A 12,629-nucleotide genomic window follows, 5' to 3' on the forward strand; every position below is an offset into this window, starting at 1 on the left:
GCTTTATTTTAAAGCTTTGACTTGTAGTAGGTATTTATGTGTTCGATAAGACTTAGGTTAGGTACCTTCTTTAAACTCTACATAGCGAAAACTTTTTTGACGAATAAATACTTTTACGACATGTACAGTTTGGTACTGTTTAATCGAAACTGATAAACTTATAAATAATTGAGATATTTATTCAATGGGTGCCACGTGGTAGGTAAGTACTTATTTTAATTTGATAATTAATGATCTTTAACTGCCTAGCACTATTATTTTGATAAATACCTAACTGTTGTATAGGTAATATAACTACCTACATTAATCATTCATACAGCGATTTTGCTGTATCCAAATAAGTATATTTCGATATAGTCAACACTTTTAAGATTCTTATCAAAAATACCTCATAGGAAAGACGGGCGTGTCCCATCTCAAACCGGAAGAATAAAGAAAAGGGAATCATTTTATACTATACTCTACATTACCCCTTATTCATCAACGTACAAGAAACCAGTCAGTAGTAAATACGCAATGTATTAACAGCAGGCGGAGATCGTCGCGTTTTGTACTGAGGTCGCGTCATCAAGCCTTCCTTTGATCTCAATATGACTCTCACTTCTGCTTATTTGCTTATGATAGGATTTATTTAATTGAATTGACTTCTTCCACACTTTGTCGGCGATGAGTGCTCCTTTATTTTCATACTTCACTTTGACATTTTTGTACTTTTAATTAACAAGGTTCTGACGATGTTATCAATTATCATAGCTCTATTTATATAATTGAATTGACTTCTTCCACACTTTGTCGGCGATGAGTGCTCCTTTATTTTCATACTTCACTTTGACATTTTTGTACTTTTAATTAACAAGGTTCTGACGATGTTATCACAGCTCTATTATTGTTATTTAAAAGTAGGTCCGTGGTAGGTCCCTATCTACCAATTGTTTTAAACTTGATTTTGAATGTTTAATACTTACAAATGTACCTAAGTAAGTACCTACTGCATGTTTTATAATCAACTCAATCTATAAAAAAGTTTCGTTTTGCGAAGACGCAAGTAAGTATGCGATTTACCTATTACAATTTTGTTCTAATGCTGGCGCTACACATTGGCTTCAAAGTTTGAGCAAACATTTGACCAAACTTTGAAGTGAAAACTTTGAAGCCGGCGCCAGACATGGGGATCAAAGTTTGAGCACACATTTTCAAAACTTCGATCAAACTTTATATGCACAAATGTATCCGGCTAGACTTGTATTTCAAATGATTTACGGGCACAGTTACCGCAAAGATGGCTCACAGATTAGACGACGATTTTGATGACTCCGTCAGACTGTTTTATTTGAGTGCCTTTAATTTTTTTTTGTTTGAAGTAGCTCAATAAATAATTCTATTACTGCGTCATTACCCCACTCCATTATTGACGCTCAAAATACCACTCAAAGATTAACTATTGTATACAACTGCTCCGTTCAGCGGCGCACACGCAACAAGTGTGGCAGGGCGCACAAACTTTGAAGCAACTTTGAAGTTTGATTACTTTGATGTTCGCAGAAAAACCGACTCGACTCGGCAAACTTCAAATATGTGTTCAAACTTTGAACAAATAGGCAAATGTCAGTGCCACACTTCGCGACTTTGTAGGTATTTGCGTATTTGATCACATGTCTAGCGCCTGCATAAGACAAAAATAAAACATTTTTGAAAAGTTAAGTTCATAACTACTTAGTTAATATTATGAGCAAATTTTTTCTAAATGAAATAAATTGTAATATTATCTAGGGTAGATGTTATATTGCACACCTATTTTAAATACTTTCTTCTTCTGACACATAAGCTTTTTTACTGTTTTAGTATCTTCGCCATAGTGGAATCAGGAATTCCGAACTTTTTTATCGCGAAATCTTCGCGGTTTCACCCGCGTGGCTCCACTCCTGTTGGTCTTAGCGCAATGATATATAGCCTATATTCTATAGGTACTCTATAGGTTTCCTCGATAAAAGGATATCTAACATCGAAAGAATTTTTCAAATCGGACCGGTAGTTCCTGAGATTATCGCGTTCAAACAAACAAACAAACTCTTCAGCTTAATAATACCTACTTATAGATTTACGCATTAGGTAATCACTTTGCCAAGGAATCAAATCTATCCAGTGCTTTTATTTGACGTTATATTATCTAATAAAATTTCACTATAGTAATTACCTAGTTACCTACCTATCTATGTACCTATCTAATATCCTATCTTTCACCCACAAAAAATCTTAAGCAAACTCATTTTATTTACCATAAAGATACTCTTGTCCTTTGAACCCCAAGTTAATATTATTCCAAGTGGAGAAGGCTTCACACAAACCTGTGTTTATTATAATCAAAAGAATAATAAACATCACGGTTAGGGTTGTCGCGTCATTGTTTTTCTAATATTCAGAGTTAGTTTTAAAATACAGGGTCTTTCAGTAAGCACTGGTCGATGTTGGCGGCCCGTGGTGGCTATCTCGTTTAAGTACCATCTATTAAAAATATATTTTATTGTACAGTCAATTATGCCAAGTTTCACGAATAAACTGCATTCACAAATGTTAAAATTTTACGATCATATTACCTACACGTTGTTCTACGTTTATTTCACGTCTCTCCTACTGAGCGATGCTGCTTTGAAATCGACATCAATATCAAAATTTACGATTGCTTCAACTTTTCCAACGGTGAAACACAAAAACATAATATTACAATGTGTGGCAACCCTAATCTAAGTCCCCAAGCTATTTGCATTTCAGTGCCCGCTGAGAAGTGACGAGATGCAGTATTTTACATAAATCATACTTTATACAACACTATATTCAAATGTCATAAAGTAGGTACTTATATTTGTTATAATTTAAAATATTATCTAGAATTATAAGTATCTACAGTAGAATGCTGATTATACGAATTAATTGGGACCGGGCTAACTCGGATGTAATCCATGCAATCATTATGCCGAAATTTACTACTGGGGCTCTATCCATATTCCACGTAGACAGAGAATTCCATACCGCCATATCCGGCCATACGTATCTACCTAATTCCCTCAATGCATTATTATTTACTGACAGAATCTAACAACTCTATGAACATTGTAAACAAATATTTACAGTTTTAAAATAGAAACATAATATAACAATATAAACAGCAGAATACGATCAAATGATCAAATCACGAAGTATAAAACGAGCTTTCACTTTATATCAAGTCCCATGCTTTCATGTTGGTTTGTCTATCGAATAAAAATATGTCCCTCCGTTCAGCTGTGCTCATGCATACAGCTCTTGACTTGATAGCGATGCGATGATCAAAGGAAATTCTGGTGGCACTTGAAGGCTCAATATATTCGATTCAAAGGCGGGAAAACACTTGGCTTTCTTTTATTGGAGGGAATGTATCGCATGTTGTGGAATTGATATGTTATGGTTTTATTTTTGTAGCTGTTGATGATACACGGGTAAACCACATGTATTTATAATGTGAGAAGGAAAGAAAAGACTTTTTGTAAGTTCTTGAGAGATAACCTCAAAATTAAAAATACATGGTACCTATTCAATTTCGAAGTGTTTCTTTGTTCAACTAGCGAGGTGTATTGTACTTAAATGCCTGCATTCTTCGAAAAATAGTTAAATGAATATAAAAGATAGTACATACTTACCTAATTACCTACATAACTTCTGTGTAAAAAAGGATCAGTCAGTGAGTAGTTTGGTAATACATATTTAAAATATTTTTGTCCCATGTTATAGACGTTTTTGCAGTTTCAGATTTTATTTCGTACAAATCAGAATATAATCCCTAGTTCTACTAATTCTCATTACTTTTATAATCTTTAAGATATCAAAATTATTTATTCATACTTTGCAACCAAGTTTCTTGATAGTTGGGCATATTATTATAATAATGCTACGGATAAAGCGCGTCACACACGGTGAAGATTTTATCTTAAGATACTGTTATATTTTATATTACAGTATCTTAACGCATCCGGTATCAGCGTTCGGACCATCATTTTTCTTTTTGTCATAGCGTACTAAGACTCCTGTAGAACCGCCATCCTGTTACAAATGACCCACAAAATTTCGCGTCATTTGTAACAGGATGGCGGTTCTACAGGGGTGGGTGGTACGCAATGACAAAAAGAAAAATGATGGTCCGAACGCTGATACCGGAAGCGTTAAGATACTGTAATATAAAATATAACAGTATCTTAAGATAAAATATTATAGTATCTTCACCGTGTGTGACGCGCTTAAGTAGGTACTTTATATTTTATTACTTGTACTTACATTCATTTTAACAATTAAGCGCGTCACACACGGTGAAGATACTATAATATTTTATCTTATGATACTGTAATATTTTATATTACAGTATCTTAAGGTATCAGGTATCAGCGTTCTGACCATCATTTTTCTTTGTCATTGCGTACTAAGACCCCTGTAGAACTGCCATCCTGTTACAAATGACCCGAAACACTGACACAAAATATAAATTCAAACTACTAGCGCCATCTATCGAAAATTATTGCAAATAATGTTTAACAGGACAACTCACGAACTATTTATTATCTATTTTGCATGGCCTCGATGTACCGAAACTTTTAATTAACGATCACAAGTTCTTCTTATCTTTATCTTGTACTAAATAGTAATTACGCTATCACCTATTTTATGATTTGTAGAACATTTAGTTGTGTTTTAGAACAATCCTTATTCCCTTTGATGTACGTAGGTACCTACTATCATATTAATTTATCACAATAAAAAAAATGTGTGCGTGTACTAGTGTACACACGTAAGAAGTGAAACTTCTTTATGACCTTATTTTTCAAAAAATAATTTACTATATGCAACTTTACAGATCAAAATCAAATCGCGGGATCTCTCTAGGGATAAGAAAAAGATGGCGCGTAACGGAAAAATGTCACGCGTAACGAAAAATTGTTACACTAAATTTTTTTCCAATCCCTTCAATAAAGGAAAGAACACAAAATAACGACACAAGTTTTTGTAATTTCTTTATTTTTTCACCATTTATCGTAAAACTTTCCTACGGCACACCGCGCGTCGCAGTCGCGCACCAATATTCCGCCTTGTGTATGTCGAGCTCACACCATCACCTCACACATACGCCACACCACAATACATCCGAGCCACTGACCATCCAACCATCCATTGTATTGTAGGTGTCGCGTTCACAAATTCAAGACGAACAGAGAAACAGATAAAAAATACAATCGCGTAGAGTAGATTATCCATACAAAAAGTAAATAAGCGTAAAAAATTCACATTTTTAAAAGTACAGAAACAATATAAATGTATATATCCATCGTAAGTACATACAAGCACCGAGTCATGGCAGTTTGACTGCCTACCTTACCCATATCGATATAAAAACCTCGACGCACTAGCCCATGCATGCATGCATGCGTGCGTGCATGCGTGCGTGCGTACATGCGTGCATGCGTGCTTGCATGTGGACCAGCCCGCGCAAGGTACCTTCCAACACCCATACATATTATACAGTAATAAAAAAATTTTAGTCCTTCAGGACCTTTAGGCTGAACGTATATAGATTAATTTTACTAACAAGTAAAACAGGAGATCGAGGTACCAAACATTTCTAGTGTTCAACAATAGAAAATAACAATATATAGAATACTATAATCGTAAACTTATAGGAATTTAAATCACACTGCAATCTTTGGATACGAATGTAGATGGCGCTTCGTTTGACACAACGTAAACTATTATTATTAATTTCATTACTTCACTTTTACATTAAATTTTCGCTTTTATTACAGTAATTTCAAATTATATACGAATACGCCAAAAATGCTTCGTGGAACCTGTTTTTGAAGAGATTTTGAAGTTGTGTTACTTTTGAATACAATGCGTCTGAACCAATGGGCAAATAGATATTCGAACACGAGAGATAGAATAGCTACATCGCTCCAAAAACACGTTCCATGACTCCAAATAAACAGACCAAACCAGTCTCATACATACGAGCCGTGTTACACACGAATTTAGAAAATTTCGAAATAATAGTCTTTTTAAAAAAATTTCAAAAAAATTTATCCTCATCACATGAGCCACTTCAGTCCTACCGTTCCGTTCAATACGATATCCATATCACCTAACCCCTGCATATCGGGTGCCCCTCACGAAGAATGTCTCAAGCGAACATCATACGTCTCCTCTCGGGCCCACAATATCAGCATCCAACACTGAGAACTCTCCATACACAACACTCAATATGCCATCACCTTACCACAATTTATTAACATTCTATTTATTACAACTTAGCTCAATCCGCGATACCGCGGCTAACTGACTCCTCAGCTATTATGCGTCTTATTTCGAGCGACGTAACGCACTTATTCGCACGTTCGTTCTATTTGCGGTCGTCGGATAAAAATGCGGATGCGCTTTGAATCAGAGCGAGACGGTAAATACACGAATATAACTGTGGGAGAGAGATGCGTGCACTACAGCTGCTGAGTCAGTCGCAAACCTATCTAACAATCCCCTGTCGTTCAATACACTACAGAACACAGTTTGTATCCATCGCCTCATCCTAAGGAAAACATTTACATAGTGGGCGATCGTGACCAGGCTCAGCGTCGATGAACATAAAACTTTCCTCAGTACCAATTACCAATCTGTCGAGAAGGCACAAATAAAAATAAGCGTTAACCGTTACTGTTACACGGCTGGCCACGATCGTCCCACCGAATTTCGATACTATACATAAAATATTAAATAGGACATAATATTTCGAAATTGTTTAAATCTACAAATTATCCATTATTTAATATAAACTACAATCGATTGGCAGTATTTGTTCACCTTCCTCAACTTCGTCATGATATTTTATAGCGTATCACTCGCGACGTGATCGTATTCGGGCGCGGCCTGGGCCGGCCCCTCCCACCTAACCCCTCCATAAATGGATGTTGCTCGAACTTTAACTCTATCACATAATTCTTTGATGTTAATTCTACCTCCTGGACGTTACAAGAAATGCTTATCATACAGTAAAGATAACGCACCGTGAAGAGGCTAATGTTTATAATAAAGGGCAATATGGGTTTCAAAAAGTTTATTGCCATTGTTCGCCTAATCGTAATCAGACCAAAAAGTGACCTCTACGGTACCTCGCCATCGGCTCGCATGTGTTCCCTTCAACCATTTACCGTTACACACAAATTACTCTATCTCACCAACTAGTAACCGGCCGCTCTCCGATCGCGTCCAAAAGCGACGCAAACGTCGGAAGGAGCCTCTTACTAGCGAGTCATTGGTGCTTCTACGATCGATCGGCTTATCAAAGAATTTAAACAATAATTCATTACATATACAGCTCAAGACCATTTTACCATAATAATACGATTACAAAATCCCGTTTCAGCTCGGAACCGTTCAATTTAGTGTCCAATCACATTTGACAATTTTATATATTTCACAATTTCAGGTACTGATATTGCTTATATTGTAATTCGAGGTTAATTTATTGCGATTTACATTTGTGATGTAGAATGGTCGATAAGTCCTGCTCGCCTACACGTATCGTGGGCAGGGGTTATCGGCCACGCTGTGACATTACGATACTCGGTGTCTGGGGTTTGTAGACGCGCGGCGCGGCGGAGGCTGCGACGGCAGAGCGCGATACCACGCGATCAAACGTAACGTACAGATAAATTATCTTTTAGCAAAACATCAATCAATATCAGAAATATAATTAATTAAAACTAACGTACTATTATAACTCTGAATTTTTAAATTTATTACTTTTTTTTTAAGATTTTTATTTTACGTTTCGTAGTTGTCAATCTATAGTGTACCTATTTTATGTATGTATAACACTTATGGAGCGAGCGCGGCGCGGGCGCAGAAACTTTGCTGTCATCACTTGGACCTGTTAAATATGGCTTTTTAAATAAATTTTGCAGAGTAAAACTTCACCCGGGGTCGTATACTTTACAAGTTTCTTGGGCAGATCGACAATCAGAAAATAAACCGACATTTGTTAACGTGTGATGACAACGCAGTGCGCAAACTTATGATAAGTATAATTGACTATCACTTCAACCACGCACCTGACAACCAACACTGATAGGTGACGTTCATCAAAAACTTGTAATTTACTTTGGGGCCTTGAACATGGTCAGTTAAGAGAAAATGTTACGAATTGTTTAAGCTTCTAAAGACCTTCAGGGATATCCTGTACTTCTTTAAGGAAATTCCTGGCATTATTTTCATTATTTTAATCATACGATTTAGCCTGAAATAAAGTCTAGCCTAAAGTAACATCACGATAGATTAATATTCATGATGAACGTCACCAATATCAATCACATAGTACAATTTAAAGATAGATGAGACAAAGATGTGCGAGGTCAGAGGCGCGCGACGCAAGTATCACAGTAGGCAGCTCTCGACCAATCGGCGGCGCGGCTCCTAGCACTGCCCGTGAATCGGCGGTTACGTAAATGTTCAAAATTAAAACTTTCCCCACCCTTTAGACATCGAAAAAGCAAAAAACATCGCATTAGATAAGTCTTTAGAATTAAAAATCCCACTCTAGTATAGAAACTGCGTTCTGTGTATATAAAATGAGACGGTAGTAAACAAAAATGTTGGTCCTTCGAGCCGGTTTTCAAGTTAACCGCCGATTCATCCGTGCAGATGAATTCCGAAAATCAATGAGTCCATAGCGTTATCACCCACAATCACACTCTACTGCCTATTGCCGACGTAATGAACTCACGCAATAACTAGCTTCATTAACATATAGACTCTATTTTTATATTATTTTTATTTACTTTAAATATATGATTGTACATTAATAATATAGACAGCGATCGCGACACGACCAATATGGGAATATAATATCGATTTATTTATTATTATCATCTCTAAATATAAACTCTGTTAATCTTAAACGTCTATGGAACTAAAATTACATTTTGTACCATGATGTTTGTTAAAATTAAGCCACTAGTCGCGGGAGGACGCATTTGGTTCCCTCGTGCTTTCAGCTTATCGTCTAAAAGGTATTAAGTGGATGTGCTAGATGCAAAGAACTAGACTGCCGTTCTCAAGAGAAGTGTCGTATTCTCAAATTAAAATGAGACAACTTTAACATCCCCAAAAAAAGGTTATAATTATTAAAGACATAATTTTATTGCTTTCGATAGATTTCAATTAGTTACCAAAGTACAACAAAAAGCAACACTTAATGTAAATTTTCAACATCAAATTTAAATCTTTTTGTAATAAATACGAGAATCTCAAGAGCCTGGCAGGCGACACGCGTGCGCCCCCCCGCGAGCCCCCAGTAACACATGACAAGCGATACAGAACACCGCACATATGTTCGCGCCGCGACTCCGCTCGCACACCAACAACTAACGAATGAAAGGAACAAGATATACCACGAGGCGGTGGGCCGACGGATATTAATATCTTTTTTCAGTTACAAAATACAAAGCTCTGTTTAAAATTTTGTCACTTCGCTCTTCTATTAGGCTATTGTATTGTTTAATATGCTTAGACCACGCTAGAATCTGATTACGTGCAACCGTTGTAGTTTCCGTCGACCAATCGCTTAAAAACAACACTATGGCTAACTTACGAACGAACGTAACGCCGCACCCGCTCCTCTCATATATATTTCTACTTTATATTAGTATAGAGAAGTGATTTTTTTATATGTATTTTTATTTTTCTCATCTATCTGTTATAGTTATCGGACGTAACCAACTTATTCCACTCTGTTTGACGAGTTTTAAAGGAAATTAATATAATACGGACTGTAGTAGACTGCATCTGTTTTTTTTTATGTATTTTATCTTCTTTTTTATGGTTCTTGGAGTATTGACTGTATCGAAACCGGATGCAATCTAAAAAGTCGTCTATTTCTACTATCCATTAGGGCAATAGTCTAGTTTATATTTATTGCTCTTTAAACAAACTACGAAACAAATTCCTTGTTTTCGGCATACATATTGAAAGCTATGGAGTATTTTTATTTATGGACAATATAATCATTGTCAGGGTGATAACCATAGTTAGAAGTTGATTTCTATCAAGTCGTAAGAAGTCGAGTCGAACGAAAATCGAAACGAGTGATCATTCACATTGTTCCATACACAACAATCTGTATGCATCCACAAAATGTGTTTCGCAATTTGTTTATCAGAGATAGCATTTTGTTCGAGCGACTTTCCACGACCGTTGTTCAGAAGTAAAAAGCCGCCCACACAAGCTCCAACCACTAACTTACTTTAAAAATACGATACAGTCAATAAAACCTCATATATCGACGTGCAGATCACAAAACAATTTTCGACTCTGATCGTGACATTCAGAAATGTACCTTATCAACACAGCTGCAAGATTCAATTTAAACATAACGCAAATTAGCCTGTACTTTAATACTGTGAAGAACTTTCGATGATTCCATACAACTATTATAACATACAATATTATATCTAATCACTACTCAGTACATAAACGCAAGTTTTATACCGCGGGTAGTTGCCGAAAACGCGTTTATGTTTCCAGTAGCTTCTGAAGTTTTTAACAGATGGCAGTATACGCTTAATAAAATATAAAACAAAAACTATGATAATGTATGAAGCAATGTAACATGATTAAAGACTTTATCACACTCGCAATAAGGTCGTATTTGCACAACTCGGATTTGCCATGACGTACGTAAACAAAGCGAAGCGGGAGAACGCGAAAAATAAAAAAACGACTATGTTAAAAAATATTACTTTTAGCCTTAGTGACGCGATAAAAATTATAAAATAAACGCAATAAAACGAGTTTTGATTACTTAAATGACTCGAGCCATAGACAACTACGTACCTACTTATTTAACGTAGACAATAAAACACTTAACAGCCTAAATTTTTTTGCTGTATTTTTATATTTTTTTTCTTTTAATGTAAAGGGGGTGGAAAAATAAACTAGCATGGCGCGACGTCGACGGTGGCGGTAATGTCGCAAGAGCTATGAAAATGAAACGTTCGCGAAGCGGCTTTCGGCTCGACTGGAAACGATATCTATTGCTGCCCGTGAAAATGAAAAGGCACGCCCGACGCCTACTGTTCGTTCTTAAGCTATTGCGTCCAGCGCATACATACATACAGATACATATATACAAACACACCAGCTCATACTCGACACGTGACCGTTTGTTCATCACTGCTTGCTAATTGAGAAAAATAGAAGACAATCAACATTTAAATCAATTTTATTGCAATCGAATTTCTTACTTCATCAAAAATAATAAAAGTTTATGTGTATCACAGAGAAGTGTAAAAAATTGGATTTTTTGTAATTTTTTTTTTTTTTCTATTAACAAGCGATCACGCGTCACACAGGGTGCTTACAAACCAATCTTAATCTACCCTCTGCACAAACGCGACTGTGATAATGCGCTATAGGCGGACATACGACAAAACAAATACAAAAAAAAAACACCGATTCTTTACAGCCAAAGACATCTGTGTCAAATTTTGTTATACAAACTCCGATTTCATCCCCTCTAACGTCCTAAAATTTCGAATTTCCTTTCATTTTACATACGACAAATAAATACTCTTTAGATCTTTCTAAACAATCAAAACGCATCGTAAATTTGGAAAAATCCCTAACTACCTACATTGCAATTTCGACTCTATTGCCAATTACATAGGGTTTCTAATCAATCTAAAATTTTGAAAAACCCTAACGAATAACACTTACACGATAATTTCGACTCTATTACCAATGACATAGGGTTTCTTTCTTACCAATGTTTAGTATCAAAATTCAGCTTCTAAACGGCCCTAGAAGCCAGACAATCGCGTTTGTGCCTACAACACTCTCTCGAGGAGAAACTAACTCGTACTTTATCACAGCTATGCGTCACCTATCTAAATACGAGTGCCGCCGCTCTACCGACCCTTGTTCATTATTTTAAAAACAAATGTATAGAAATTCATGTCAATTTAGATAAAATATTGTAATTTAACCCTTTCTTGAATTTTATTGATATATAAGACTATTATGTAAATAGAAATGACTGACAAATGTAACTTAAAACATGCAAAAAAGACTTTCAGAAATATATATTCATTTCACCATGAAAAATAGGTTTTGACGTGATAACGTTTTTAAAATCGTTTTAGTCGGGTGACATGTTCAGAAACTTGTGTCACACCAAAACCTCACGAGCGCGATCGCAGGTATAACGAGAGAGAGACGGACCGATCTCAGGTCTCATCTCGAGCGCTGCCTCTGCATTATGTTATCACGTAAACAATATCTTGATCGTAAACCTACTTTACAAACAACCAATTTTTTTTTTTCGATTTTTGAACGAGACTCAGCAGAGCGGCTGATGTAATACTCGCCGTGTAAACACCCGGTGCCTCCACACTCGGGAATGATGCGTATACGAAATAATTGAAATCAAACGAAAAATCATTTAAAAACCATAAACTAAAATAGGTGTAATTAATTGAAAAAAAATCTTCTATTAAATAACTAGTGTAATACTCCGCGCCAATAAAAATTGAATACGTTTTTCGTCTCATGCCATCTCGCTTGCA

Source organism: Colias eurytheme, chromosome 24 (assembly GCF_061535395.1).
Source record: "Colias eurytheme isolate Ceu_HAF_F1 chromosome 24, ilColEury1 Martin Lab GWU primary, whole genome shotgun sequence".
Taxonomy (NCBI): Eukaryota; Metazoa; Arthropoda; class Insecta; order Lepidoptera; family Pieridae; genus Colias; species Colias eurytheme.